We start from the raw sequence: 14670 nt of genomic DNA, 5'->3' as shown, positions 1-14670 counted from the left end.
ACAACACCAACAGAGAATCCTAAGGTAAACTATGGACCTTGGGTGATGATATGTCAAGGTAGGTTTATCCTTGGTTAAAAAATGTACCATTCTGGGGCACCTGGGGGGCCCAGTCAGTTAAGCACTTGACTCTTAATTTTGACTCAGGTGATGATCTCCCGGTTGGTAAGATCCAGCCCCTCACTGACAGCATGTGGAACATGCTTGGCTTCCTCCCTCTCCTCTTCTCTCTCTCTCTCTCTCTCTCTCTCTCTCTCTCTCTCTCTCTCTCTCTCTCTCTGCCCCTACCCACGCTCACGCTTTCTCTCTACATAAATAAACAAACAAACAAACTTAAAAAACAAAATGTTTACTGTTCTGGTGAGTGACATAATAATGGGAGAGGCTAAGCATATAAAGGGGTGAAGAGTATGTGGGAAATCTCTGTCATCTTCCTACAATGTAAGCCCTGACAATCATTTCTTTCTATTTTGTAATGCAAGTGCCTGACTTCAATTCCACTTCAAAGACAGCTATCTCAGAAAAACACGTTGGCAGTCAAATGACTAGATAAAGAGCCAGGCTACCACCTCCCACACAAGGCTCTTTTGCTTTAGAGATCTTGGTTGATTTAGATAACTGACCATTCCCTGTGCTTTAAATTCCCACTCTTATGTTTTAAATTCACCAATAAAGAATGAACCTGTGAAACCCCAGGCCCCTACCCATGGACCCCAAAAACAGCAGAACCCCAAGCCCACACTCTTTTCTTTCTCTACCCATGACCTCACTGTGTGACCCCAGGTGTGTTGTATACCCTCCAGGACCCATGAATAATAAAACCTGTGGTTTTTCAAAGTGTCCTGCTGGCAGTCACAATAAGAACCATGAGGACCAGTCCAGAACAATGGTAATCAAGAGGCTGAAACTAGCACAAAAACATTTCTGGTCAATTTTGCTTTAAACCTGCCAGAGACTCATTTTAGACCTAAAGCCACCTGCAGATTAAAAGTATGGGGGTGGAGAAACACCTATCATGCAAATGGGTGTCAAAAGAATAGAAAATCCAGTCCTAGTAGCAATACTTATATTGGACAAACCAGACTTTTTTGTTCTTGTATTGTTTTTATATTGCTTTGGTACAGGGTAGTGTTCCCTCTATTCCATTATTCATAAGATTTTGATAAAGATTTCCATTAATTATTTTTTTTAATGATTGGTAGATTTCACCAATGAAACCAGGTGGTCTTGAGCTTTTCAGTGCTGGGAGATTTTTTTATTCCTAATTCAACCTCCATTTTTGTTATTGGTCTAAGATTTCCCACCTCTTGGATTCAAGATTCATGATTCAATCTTTGTAACTTCCACATTTTTTAGGAATTATCTGGAGTTTTTTCTTCTAAGTTATCTGATTTTTTAGTTTATAATTGTTTATAGTAATCTGTTATCACACTATTGATTTCTGTGGTTATCTGTTGTATTGTTTTCTCTTCCATTTCTCATTTTGGTTTTTGAGTCCTCTTTTTTCTTAGCTAATGTAGTTAAGAAAATTGCCAACTTTGTTCATTTTTTGGAAAAAGTGGTCATTACTTTCGATGTTATTATTTATTCTGGCCTCTTATTTATTCCTGATTTTTCTTTATTATTTCCTTCCTCTACTAAATTTCAGCTAAGTTTCTTTTTTCTAGTTCCTTGTGGTGTAATGTTGTTTATTTCAAATTTTTTTCCTAATATGAGCATTTATAGCATAAAATTCACTCATCTGCTTTTGCTGCATCCTACAGGTTTTGGAAGGCTGTGTTTTTTTTCCTTTTGTTTTGAGACATATTTTGATTTGCCATTTAATTTCTTGTTGGGCCAATTGCTTGTGCAGTAGTGTGTTAATATTTACATACTAAAATTTAGTATTTACATTGTAGATTTTGGGGGGTTGCTTAGGTGGCTCAGTCGATTAAGCATCTGACTTTGGCTCAGGTCATGATCTCGCAGTTTGTGGGTTCAAGCCCCACGTCCAACTCTGCTGACAGCTCAGAGCCTGGAGCCTACTTCAGATTCTGTTTCTCCCTCCCTCTCTTCCCCTCCCCCACTCACATTCTGTCTTTCTCTCTGTCTCTCTCTCTCTCTCTCTCTCAAAAATAAACATTAAAAAAAAAGAAGAAATACATTGTAGATTTTTCAGCTTTGTTTCATTATTAATCTTTAGTTTGTACCACTGTGGTTGGAAAATATACTTGGTATGATTTTAGTCTTCTTAAAATTGTAATGTTTGTTATGTCTCTTTTTATGTTATTTAACCAGAGGATTCTTCTGTGTGTGTACATGAAGAAAATGTTATTCTATTTTTCTTGGATGGAATGTTTTATATATATATCTTTTAGAGCCATGTATTCTAAAATATGCTTGAAGTAAAAATGTTCTTGTTGAAAAAAATAACTTTAAGAGGCTACTCATTTAAAATAAAGTATATCAGGGGCATCCGGGTGGCTCAGTCAGTTAAGTGTCCTATTCTTGATCTCAGCTCAGGTCTTGATCTCAGGGTTGTAAGTTCAAGCCCTGCATTGGGCTCTGTGCTGAGCATGAAGCCTATTTGATAAATAAAATAAAATAAACAAAACAAGACAAGACAAAATAAAGCATATCAGAGGAGAGATGGGTGAGAGCGTGGGTGAAACAAGTGAAAGGGATTCAGATAACATTTATGATGATGAGCTCTGAGTAATGATGTATAGAATTGTTGAATCACTATGTTGTACACATAATATAACTAATACACTAATTAAAACTAGTATAACACCGTATGCTAGCTATACTGAATCAAAATTAAAAAATAATTTAAAAATTCTGCTTTAAACAAAAAGTTCTCTTAAAAAAGTCTTCAGGGGACACTTGGCTGGCTCAATGTAGAGCATGTCACTTGTGATTTTGGGGTTGTGAGTTTAAGCCTCATGTTGGGCATACAGATTACTTAAAAATAAAAAATGTTTAAAAAAAAGGAGTCTTAAAAAAATAAAAATCAAAAAATTAGAAGAAATGCCAGAGATAAAAAGCAATGTAACAGAAATGAAGAATGCCTCTGTAAGTCTCATTTGCAAACAGACATAACTGAGCAAAGAATCCTTGAGCTTGAGGATATGTCCAAGGAAACTTGCAAAACTAAAAACCAAAAAGAAAGCTAAAAACAGAAAAAAGAATTTTAGAAAATGAGAACAGAATTCAAGAATTCAGAATTCAGAATTCAAGAACTGTGGGAATACTACAAAAGGTGTAACATACCCCCACAGAAATATTGAAAGGATCAGAAAGATAGAAAGTAACAGAAGAATATTAAAACACTAACGACTGAAAATATCCCCAAATTAATATCAGATACCAAAACCTACAGTATTTCTATTTTTAATTTTTTGAGGAAACCTCCATAATTTTTTCCACAGTGGCTACAGCAATTTACATTCCCACCAACAGTGCACAAGGATTCCCTTTTCTCTATATATACCCTCACCAATATTTGCTATTTCCTGTCTTTTTGATCCTAGCCATTCTGACTGGTGTGAGGTGAGATCTTATTGCGGTTTTGATATGCATTTCCCTGATGAATAGTGATGCTAAGTATCTCTTGTTGGCCATCTGTATGTCTTCTTTGGAAAAATGTCTATTCATTTTTTAATTGGACTGTTTTTTTTTATTGAGTTAAGTTTTTTCTTATATATATTTTGGATATGAACCTGTTATCAGATATATATCATTTGCATCTCACATTCAGTAGACTTTCTGTTTTATTGATGGTTTCCTTTGTTGTGCATAACTTTTTATTTTAGTGTGTTCCCAAAAGTTTACTTTTGCTTTTGCTTCTCTTGCCTTAGGAGATAGATGCATAAATATGTTGCTAAGGTCAGTGTCCAACAGAGTGCTATGTTTTCTTTTAGGAATTTTATGCTTTCAGGTCTCACAGGTCTTTAATCCACTTTGAGTTCATTTTTGTGTATGGTTTAAGACAGTGGTCCAGTTTCACTCTTTTGCATACAGTAGCTGTCCAGTTTTCCCCACACCATTTATTGAAGAGACTGTCTTTTCTCCATTGCATATTCTTGCCTCATTTGTCATAGATAAACTGACCCTAAAGTCATGGGTATATTTCTGAGCTCTCTACGCTCTTTCATTGACCTATGTGGGGGTTTTTTTGTTATAGTATTTGGTTCTTGTCTTCAGTTCCTGAAAACACTTCAGAGCCATAAAGGTGAAATGGGTATCTTATTCAAAACAAGCCCCTTTCCACCACAACTGGGTTGATATAAATGAGGTGACTTTTGGAAAGCACCTAAGGATGGGAGCTAGTTGCTGGGAGAACCAGCCATGATTAGAGGATTAGACCTTTCAGTCCCACCTCCTCACCTCTGGGAAGGGGAAAGTGGCTGGAAGTAGAATCAACTACCAATGGCTAACAACTTAATCAATCATAGCTGTGGAATGAAACCTCCATAAAAAGTCAATAGGATGGGGTCTGGGGAGCTTCCAGGCTAGTGAACACATAGGAGACTCAGGGAGAGTAGAGCACACAGATAGCGTGGAAGTTCCACACCCTTGCCACATACCTTGCCCTATGCTCTCTTCCATCTGGTTGTTCCTGAGTTATATACTTCTATAACAAACCAATAATCCAGTAAGTAAAATATTTCTCTGAGTTCTGTTGAACCACTCTAGCAAATTAAACACAAGGTGGGGGTCAATGGAACCAGTTGGTAAGAAGCACAGGTAACAACCCAAACTTACAAATGCCATCTAAGAAGAGATAGGAGGGGGTCTCTGGGGAGAGAGACAGTCTTGTAGAACTGAGCCCTTAACATATGGGATCTAATGCAATTTCCAGGTAGACAGAGTCAGAATAGAGTTGAATTGTAGAACATCTTACTGATGTCCAAGAATTGCCTTCTGGTGTGGAAATTGTATACAGAACCTTTCTAGTACCTAACCCAGGAAACTGCATCTAACATTATACACTGAGTTAAATTGCAAGGGGAAAAAAAAAACAATAACAACAGCAAAGCAAAACCAAAACTTATTCTCCGCAATAGCTAGTATTACCTGTCACAAACCACTTAAACAAACTCCTCAAGCTCCCCACCTATGCCAAAACACTTCAAAATCTTATACACAGCAGGGGCACCTGGGTGATTCAGTCAGTTAAATGTTCTACTCTTGACTTTGGTTCAGGTCATGATCTCACAATTCGTGGGATCAAGCCCCATATCAGGCTCTAGGGTTCTCTCTCTCTGTCTCTCTCTCTCCCTTCCTGCTTGTGCTCTCTCTCGCTCTCAAAATAAACAATAAAAATAACTTATACATGGTAAAAAATAATCCCATACAAGGTAAAAATAACCCCAAAATATATAAGGGATTTTTAATCCTTTAGAGTTCTCAGACTCTGTATTTTTTTCCCTTTCATTTTACACTTACATACGGACATTTTCAGTTGAAAAGATTTCATTAGGAGCCTTTATTTTAAAGGAGAACATGGTAGGGGGGCACCTGGGTGGCTCAGTCAGTTGAGCATCCAACTTCAGCTCAGGGCATGATCTGGTGGTTCGTGAGTTCGAGCCCATGTGTTTGAGCCCTGTGTCAGGCTCTGTGCTGCAGCTCAGAGCCTGGAGCCTGCTTTGGATCCTGTGTGTCCCTCTCTCTGCCCCTCCCCTGCTCCCACTCTGTCTCTCTCTCAAAATTAAACATTTTAAAAAATAGAAAGAAAGAAAGAAAGAAAGAAAGAAAGAAAGAAAGAAAGAAAGAAAGAAGAACATGGTGTTATTTGTTAATTTTAAAAAGTAGTGGAGGAAAACAAAAATGACTTTGAAATTTTTCCCTTAGCAGAGTTGACATCAGCATGGTAACAGCCTGATACATTACTTCTTTTTGTCCCCCTTTCAACAGTGAATTAGGCATTCATCCACAAACAAAAATGCCTTTATGGGAGTTGTGGGAAACAGCACCATATGCCAGGAATCCAGAAGTCTCGCCCATATGTGCATCTGGTAATAGGCAGACAGACCTCAGCACAGGTTGCCAGTGAACTTACACCAACCCCACTCGGCCACAGTTGGGAGGAAAACCTCAAGAGTACTGACCTGGGCAGATCCCAGTGAATGAGGAAGAATCTGTGGAAATCCAGCATTCCCTACAGGAGATGCTAGTATGCCACTGGTGATGTAGCGGAGGGGTTAACAGGAACTCTGCCAGTGCTTCCCCCCCCCAACACAACACAGTGCAGAGGCTGAACTATCTTCCAAAAGGGAAAAGGAGAGTGGTGAGTTAATGCTCAGCCACCCTTGCTGAATGGGATGCTGCTAAAAAAAAAAAAAAAACATTTCTCTCTAGCAGCACCCAGAGTACTGAGGCTAGTAGGAGGGAGGAGATCAGGAAAAAGGCAAATAAGAATATCAAAGGGCATTGAAAGGATGCAGGTCCTGGTAACTGCTGAGGACTTTAGCAGAAAGTCTGTCCACAAGCCTATGGGAGAATCTCACCTGACAATCTCCCCACCAAACCCATGAGGCACCCCCAACACCCTGAGTGCTAAACTCACACCTCCCCCAACTCTGCCATCAGCTCTTCGCATACCCTTCCACATGAAGTGGAAAGCGTAAGTCTGATAAATGAGTGTTATCAGAAAAATAAACTAGTATCTCTGGGCAAAGAAGAAACCAGAAACCTGAGTTACAGTGCCACCTTCTGGAAAACAAAAGAAATTAAGAGAGGCTAGCCTGCTGGGTTGTAAGAATCAGAAGAGAGAAAAGCTTAAGAATTATGCCATATGAAGAAGGAAAAATGTGGGGAAGGTGTATCCATATAAGAGTGGAGAAAACCCCAGATATCATAGGACCAACAAACAATTTACCCCATCTGAAGGCAGATGGTATAAATTTGAGGAAGTGTCTGCTACTTTAAATGTAAAAGCAGCAATGCAAATCTACAGGAACATGAAAAATCAAGGAAATACATTATCACCAAAAGATAACAATAATCTTCCAATAACCTAGCTCAAAGGCACAGAATTTAACACCATCTGATAAAGAATTCAAAATAGTTGTTTAAGGAAACTCAACAAACTGTAAGAAAACCCAGATAATTCAACAAAATAAGAAATCTACAGAGAGAAATCATAAAAAAGAAGCAAACAAAAATTCAATGAATGCAATGAAAAATTCAACAGAGAGCATCTACAGTAGAGCACCTCAAATGGAAAACAGAATAAGCAAACTGGAAAATTAAACTTTAAAATAACCCAATCAGAAATGAACGAAGAAAAAAGAATGAAAAAGAACACAGCTTACATGATCTATAGGACGATATTAAATGTACAAATATTAGAATAATTGGGATTTGAGAAAGAACAGAGAGTGAAAAGGGGTCAGAAAGTTTACTTAAAAAGATAATAGCTGCCAATTTTCCAAACCTGTGGATATAATTATATGACCAAGTTCACAAAGCTAATAGATGACCCTAATATCTCAGTGCAAAAAGACCTTCTCCATGACACAATATAATAAAACTGTCAAAAAACAGATAATCCTGAAAGCAGTCTGAAGAAAAGACTATAATCTGCAAAGGAACACCCATTTGGCTATCAGCAGATTTCTCAGCAGAAACCCTACAGGCCAGGAAAGAGTGGAATGACATATTCAAAGTGTTGAAAGAAAATAACTGCCAGCCAAAAATACTGTATCAGGGAAAGTTAGCTTTCAGATATGAAGAAGAAATAAAGACTTTCCCAGACAAACAAAAGCTGAGGGAGTTCATCACCACTACATCAGCCTTGCAAGAAATGCTAAAAAGAGTTTTTCAAGCTGAAATGAAAAGATACTAATTGGTGACATGAGAACATATGAAAGTATACAACATAAGAGTAAAAATAAATATACAGTCAAAATTAGAAAACTCTAATTCTACAATAGAATAGTGTGTTAGCCACTTAACTACAGCATTAAAGTTAAATGGAAAAAGCATTAAAAGTAACTATAGCTACTGTAACTTAATGAACACACAATATAAAAAAGGTAAATTGTGACATCAAAAATATAAAGGGAGAGAGTAAAAGGGTGGAGCTTTGTATACTATGAAGTTAAGTTGCTGTAAGCTTAAAATGGACTGCTTTATCTAAGAGATATTTTATGTAAGTTCCATGGTACTCACAAAGCAACACCATAGAGAAGATTCACAAGAGAAAGAAAGGAAAAACAGAGCATACCACCATAGAAAAACACCAATTTACAACAGAAGGCAGAAACATAGGAAAAAAGAAACTATGAAAACACAAAACATTCAGAAAGTACTTAATAAGATGGCATGGTAAGCCTTTACATATCAATAAATGCTCTAAATATAAGTAGATTAACTTCACCAGGCAACAGGCAAATAGTAGCTGAATATATTAAAAAAAAAAAAAAAAAAAAAAAAAAAAGACCCAACTATAGGCAGCCTACAAGATACTCCAGATTTAAAGACACACATAGGCTGAAAGCAAACGGATGAAAAAAGATAGTCCATGTAAGTAGAAACTACAAGAAAGAGGGAGTGGCTACACTTAATCAGACAAAATAGACTTTAAGCCTATTTTAAGCCTAACAGTAACAAGAGACAAAAAAGGTCATTATATAATGATAAAGAGGTGAATTCATCAAGAAGATATAACAATCATAAACATACACCAATTCAACATCAGAACGCCTAAATATATTAATCAAATTCTAACAGAACTACAGGGAGAAAGAGAAAACAATAAAATAATAGTAGGGGACTTTAATATTCCACTCTCAGCAATGGACAGATCATCCAGACAGAAAATCAACAAGGAAACATTGGACTTGAACCATACATACATTAGATTAAATGGACCTAACACATTTATAAAGCAATCCCTATCAAAATTCCAATGGCATTTTTAATAAAAAGTAGAAAAAACAGAGTTTGTATAGAACCATAAAAGACCCCAAAGAGAGCAATCCTAAGAAACAAGAACAAAGCTGAAGGTATCACACTTCCTGATTTCAAACTACACTACAGAGTTATAGTAATCAAAACAGGGGCACCTGGGTAGCTGAGCTGGTTAAGCGACTGACTCCTGATTGCAGCTTAGGTCATGATCTCATGGTTCATGGGATAGAGCCCCACACTGGGCTCCACGGTGAACATAAAGACTGCTTGGGATTCTCTCTCCCCTCTCTCCCTCTGCCCCTCCCCCAGCTTGTACACTCTCTCTCTCTCTCAAAATAAATGAACAAGCATTTAAAAAAAACGGTATGGTACTGGCATAAATACAGAATAGAATCAAGTGTCCAGAAATAAACCCTCACATATATGATCAACTAAATTTTTAAAAGTAATCTCTATGCCCAATGTAGGGCTAAAACTCATGACCCAAGACCAAGAGTCACATGCTCTACTGACAGAGCCAGCCAAGCAACCCTAGGATCAACTAATACTTGACAAGAGAGCCCAAACACTTAACGGGGAAAACAGTCTCTTCAACAAATGGTGTTAGAAAAACTATAATCACATGCAGACAAATGAAACTAGATCCGTATCTTACACCAATCAAAATGGATTAAAGACTATGTTATACAATATGATATTATGAAATCCTATGGTGATAATCATATTGCAATATATAAGTGTATCAAATCTACACACTGTATACCTTAAACTTACAGGTTATATGTCAACTATATCTCAATAAAAAGAAAGAAAATATTTTCCCTTTCCTACTGATTACCTATTAGGAAATATTCCAGCCTCCCTCTCTTTTCAAGTTGTTGTAAGGATATAACAAACCATTAACGCATGCTCACAACACCCCCTCTTCTCCTTCCTACCCTTTTCCTCTCTTCCTTTCTACTCTTACTCTTGTTCCTTCGGTAGCCACCCCAGCTATTCAAGAGCAGCCAATGTCAGGATACAAAATCAATAGACAGAAATCCATTGCATTTCTATACACTAACAATGAAGCAGCAGAAAGAGAAATTAGGAAAACAATCCCATTTATAATTGCACCAAAAATAATAAAAATACTTAGAAATAAACTTAGCCAGGGAGGTGAAAGACGTACTCTGAAAACTATAAAACACTGATGAAAGAAACCGAAGACCACACAAACACATGGAAAGATACTCCATGCTCATGGATTGGGAGAACAAATATTGTTAAAAGGTTCATACTACCCAAAGCAGTCTATGGATTTAATGCAATCCCTATCAAACACCAACAATATTTTCACAGAACTAGAAGAAATAATCCTAAAATTTGTACGGAACCACAAAAGACGCTGAATAGCCAATGCAATCTTGAAAAAAAAAGAACAAAACTGGAGATAGCACAATCCCAAATTTCAAGATAGACTGCAAACAAAGTTATCAAAACAGTATGGTACTAGCACAAAAATAGATACATAGATCAACAGAACAGAACGGAGAGCCCAGAGATAAACCCACGATTACTTGGTCAATTAATCTATGACAAAGATGGCAAGAATATGCAATGAGAAAAAGTCTCTTCAACAAATGATGCTGGGAAAACTGGACAGCTACATGCAAAAGAATGAAACTTCTTACACCATACACAAAAATAAACTCAAAATGGATGAAAGACCTAAATGTAAGACAGGAAGCCATCAAAATTCTAAAAGAGAGCACGGGCAGTAATTCCTCTTAAATTGGCCTTAGCAACATTCTTCTAGATACATCTCCCAAGGTAAGGTAAACAAAAGCACATGTAAACAACTGGGAATATATCAAAATAAAAAGCTTCTGCACAGCAAAGGAAACAATCAATAAAACAAAAGGACAACCTACAGAATGGGAGGAGATATTTGCAATGACAAATCTAATAAAGGGTTACTACCAAAAATATATAAAGAATTTACACAACTGAACACACAAAAAAACAAATAATCCAACTTAAAAGTAGAAGACATGAACAGACATTTTTCCAAAGAAGGCATACAATCGTCAACAGACACATGAAAAAGATCCTCAACATCACTATCAGGGAAATGCAAATCAAAACTATGATGAGATATGCCCTCATACCTGTCAGAATGGCTAAAATCAATAACAGAAGAGACAACAAGCGTTGGCAAGGATGTGGACAAAAAGGAACCCTTGTGCACTGTTGGTAGGAATGCAAACTGGTGCAGCCACTGTGGAAAACAGTAAGGAGGTTTCCTCAAAAAGTTAAAAATGGAATTACCATATGATCCAGTAATTGCACTATTGGGTATTCACCTAAAGAAAATGAAAACACTAATGTGAGAAAATATATGCACCACTATTATGTTTACTATAGCATTATTTACAATAGCCAACATATAGAAGCAACCCAAGTGTCCAAATAAAGAAAAATGAAGAAAGAAGAGATGGTGTATATGCATGTGTGTGTGTGTGTGTGTGTGTGTGTGTGTGTGTGTGTGTGATGGAATATTACTCAGCCATAGGAAGAATGAAATCTTGCCATTTGCAACAACATAGATGGATCCAGAAGGTATAATGCTAAGTGAAAGTCAGAGAAAGATAAAAACCCTATGAATTCACTCATATGTGACATTTAAGAAACAAAACAAAGAAAGAAAAAAAAAACAAGCAAAAAAACAGACACTTAAATATAGAGGACAAACTGGTGGTTACCAGAAGAGAGCTGGGGAGGGCGGGGAGGGGGATGAATGAAATAAGTGAAGGGGATTAAGGGAACACTTACTGGGATGAGTACTGAATAATATATAGAACTGGTGAATCACTATATTCTTCACTTGATACTAATATAACAATGTATGTTAATTATACTGGATTTTTTTTAAAGACCAGCTGATTGACCCAAGCAGCCTAATCCAAGAATCACCAGATACTTGGGGCTGAGCCATGTGAATTTTTTTTTAAGTAAGCTTCACACCCAGCACAGAGCCCAAGACAGGGCTGCAACTCATGACCCTGAGATCAAGATCTGAGCTGAGATCAAGAGTCAGATGCCTAACTGACTGAGCCACCCAGGCGCCCCAAATAGTCCTTAATATTAAAGCCAGCCAGAATCAGGTTTCTTGCAGCCAAAAGTCCTAATAAACTGGCATTGTTTTTATAATCAGAAAAAACTATATATATGTATATATATCAATGAATAAGAGGAAAAAACAAATAAATAAATGCAGGCCATGCTCAATGAGAGCTTATCAGAGAAATAATAATGATTCCCTCTACAATCTTTAGCTGGATATTGCTATATACACCTTATGTGATATTTTTACTTAAAATTGAGTGTGTACTTTTTAGAAAATGCTGAGATACTCTAATTGCATGAAAAGTATAGTCAGGACCAAGATGCATAGGATGGAAAGGGGATTAAGGGAGGGCAGGTTGCCAAGCTTCAGAGGCTTTCCCACTCCTCATCCCCACCCCAAGCTTCTTTGTCAATTCTCATCACAGTAATAAATTGAACAGTTTACAAGCCATGACAATATTTTCGTCTAGGACAAGATGACTCTTTAGACAGGGAAAATGTTTTACTGAACTCCAACAAAAGACCTATTTGCTATTTTCAATGTAAGAATTGTCTTAATCATTGATTACTGCTATCTCCCCTCCCTTAGGGCTGAGTTTGTGTTTGTGTGGATAATTAGAGCTGTTAGTTACCATTCAGTCCAGAAGTTTTCAAGAACTAAAGCTGGACTATTATGGGAATTTTCTCACATTCCTTCCTGTCATATTAATGATGTGGGACTCTGGCCTGCCCTCTCAAGTCTCTGTCCCTTCTCCTGTCTCCTCACTGAACCTAGACCCATACAAGTTTTTCTCTATTTGTATACCCAGGCTGTTGAATGTAGTAAAACACACACACACACACACACACACACACACACACACACACACAAAACCAGTGAAGGTGAGTGCCATGCACACCTCTGGTCTTGAAAACTTACTGCCCCTGTCCATCTCCCAACCCTGTTCTCCAAGGCCCTACACACAAACCTGTTGGGCAGCACTCTCCTTCTTCAACCCTCCACCTCCTCTACGGGCAAGAACTGCTTCAATGTCTTACCCTCCAGCAGTGAATGTATCTACATTGCCAATCACCATGATATTTTTCCTTCTTAGCTCAGACAGAGAAAGGAGCACGGCCCTCCCTACATACTTAATACTACAAGAACAACAAGAACAAGAGAGGCACAATATACCTTGTCTCTCATCCTACAAAGTTATATGCTCCACTTGTGTTCTAGATCCCATTATCTCCTCTCCTTGGCCCATTAATCCTTCACCCCACACCCCCCAGTTTTACTTTTTTAATAAATGTTTATTTATTTTTGAGAGTGTGAGCCAGAGAGGGAGGGGGGAGGGGGGGAGGGGCGGTAGGGACACAGGATCCAAAGCAGACTCCTCACAGACAATAGAGTGTCTGAAGTGGGGCTTGAACTCACAAACCGTGAGATCATGACCCAAGCCAAAGTCAGACACTTAACTGAGCCACCTAGGCGCCCCTCCCCTCCAGCTTCTTAATTATCACTTTCCCCTCAAATTCAATTCCTCAGACTTCAACTTCCAGCCAAGATAAAAAAACAGTAAGATTTACCCTTCCACCTGAAATAACTTTTTTTAAAAAAGTCCAAAATATAGGAAACACTGGTTTTCCAGACACTGGACATCAGACAACAAATGACAAAGATTCCTGAGAGGAAATACAGGGGGTGATCCTTTGCTTGCACCCTTGAAAGCATTTCCAGGCTGCAGCATGGAGAGCAGAACCCAAGTGGGGCCTGGCCAACTGCTCAAGTTGAAGAGATGTGGCCGAGTCTTGAAAGACCAAGGTGAATCCACAGGACAGAGTGATAGGAGGAGAGGTACAGAGAGAGAGAGAGAGAGAGAGAGATCTCAGGAGATCTACAGAGGGTCCCACTTGCATACTTGACAGAGTACTGGAGGGCACAAGTGCATGATGAAACTCCTGGAGGCGGAATAAAAAAACCACTTGAAAGCATGAAAGACAACAGTAATGTGAGCTCCCACAGGGCCCGAATGTTTGGGGACACATTCAATCTATAGCAAAACCCAATAAGCAGAGAAACACCATAATTACGCTGGACCTGAGAAGTACCACAAGCCAACAAGACAGGCAGCAGCATCTTATACAGAATCACTCCATAAATTTTGGTGTCCTATGAATCTGTGCAATGAGTGGCAAAGTGGCGGAGGGGGATACTGCTAAGTTCCTTCGCAGTGCCAGGCAGTTGAGTGGGTTCAGGAAGACACAGTCTCTGCCCTTCTGTGATAGTCTTCAGAACAGACTCATCAACTCCCTCCTCTGAGATACTTCAGCTCTTTGCTGGGAGTCCGCTAAAAGGTCCCCTCCTTGAGTAAGCTTTCCTTCATCTCTCTAAACTGCTACAGAGTAGCCTGCTTTCCTTTCTTTATAGTACTGTTCACAATTTCAAACTATCATTTATTATTACTGTATGATTATGACTACTCATTATTTTCTCCTGTGCACACTGAGAATATGAGCTCCATAAGTGAAGAAACCATGTCTCTCATCTTCATCACTGTACCTTTTGTGACAACACAGGATATAACCACTGAAGGGACCCAAACCCTTACTGAGAAAATGAAAACAAGAGCTATGGCCTGGGTAAGTTTTCTGATGACCAACATTTCCCAGGCTACTTAGCCC

At 38.2% G+C, this 14670-nt stretch overlaps 1 protein-coding gene across 4 annotated transcripts in view; it reads right to left on the bottom strand.

Moving 5' to 3' along the window:
* NXPE3 (neurexophilin and PC-esterase domain family member 3) overlaps nucleotides 1–14670 on the bottom strand; it is a 44019-nt gene that overhangs the window by 22612 nt on the left and 6737 nt on the right. The window lies entirely within an intron of this gene.

This window comes from Panthera tigris, chromosome C2 (genome assembly GCF_018350195.1).
Source record: "Panthera tigris isolate Pti1 chromosome C2, P.tigris_Pti1_mat1.1, whole genome shotgun sequence".
Classification (NCBI taxonomy): Eukaryota; Metazoa; Chordata; class Mammalia; order Carnivora; family Felidae; genus Panthera; species Panthera tigris.
The sequence above is the reverse complement of the archived record's forward strand: the minus strand, read 5'-3'. Positions and strand labels throughout refer to the sequence as shown.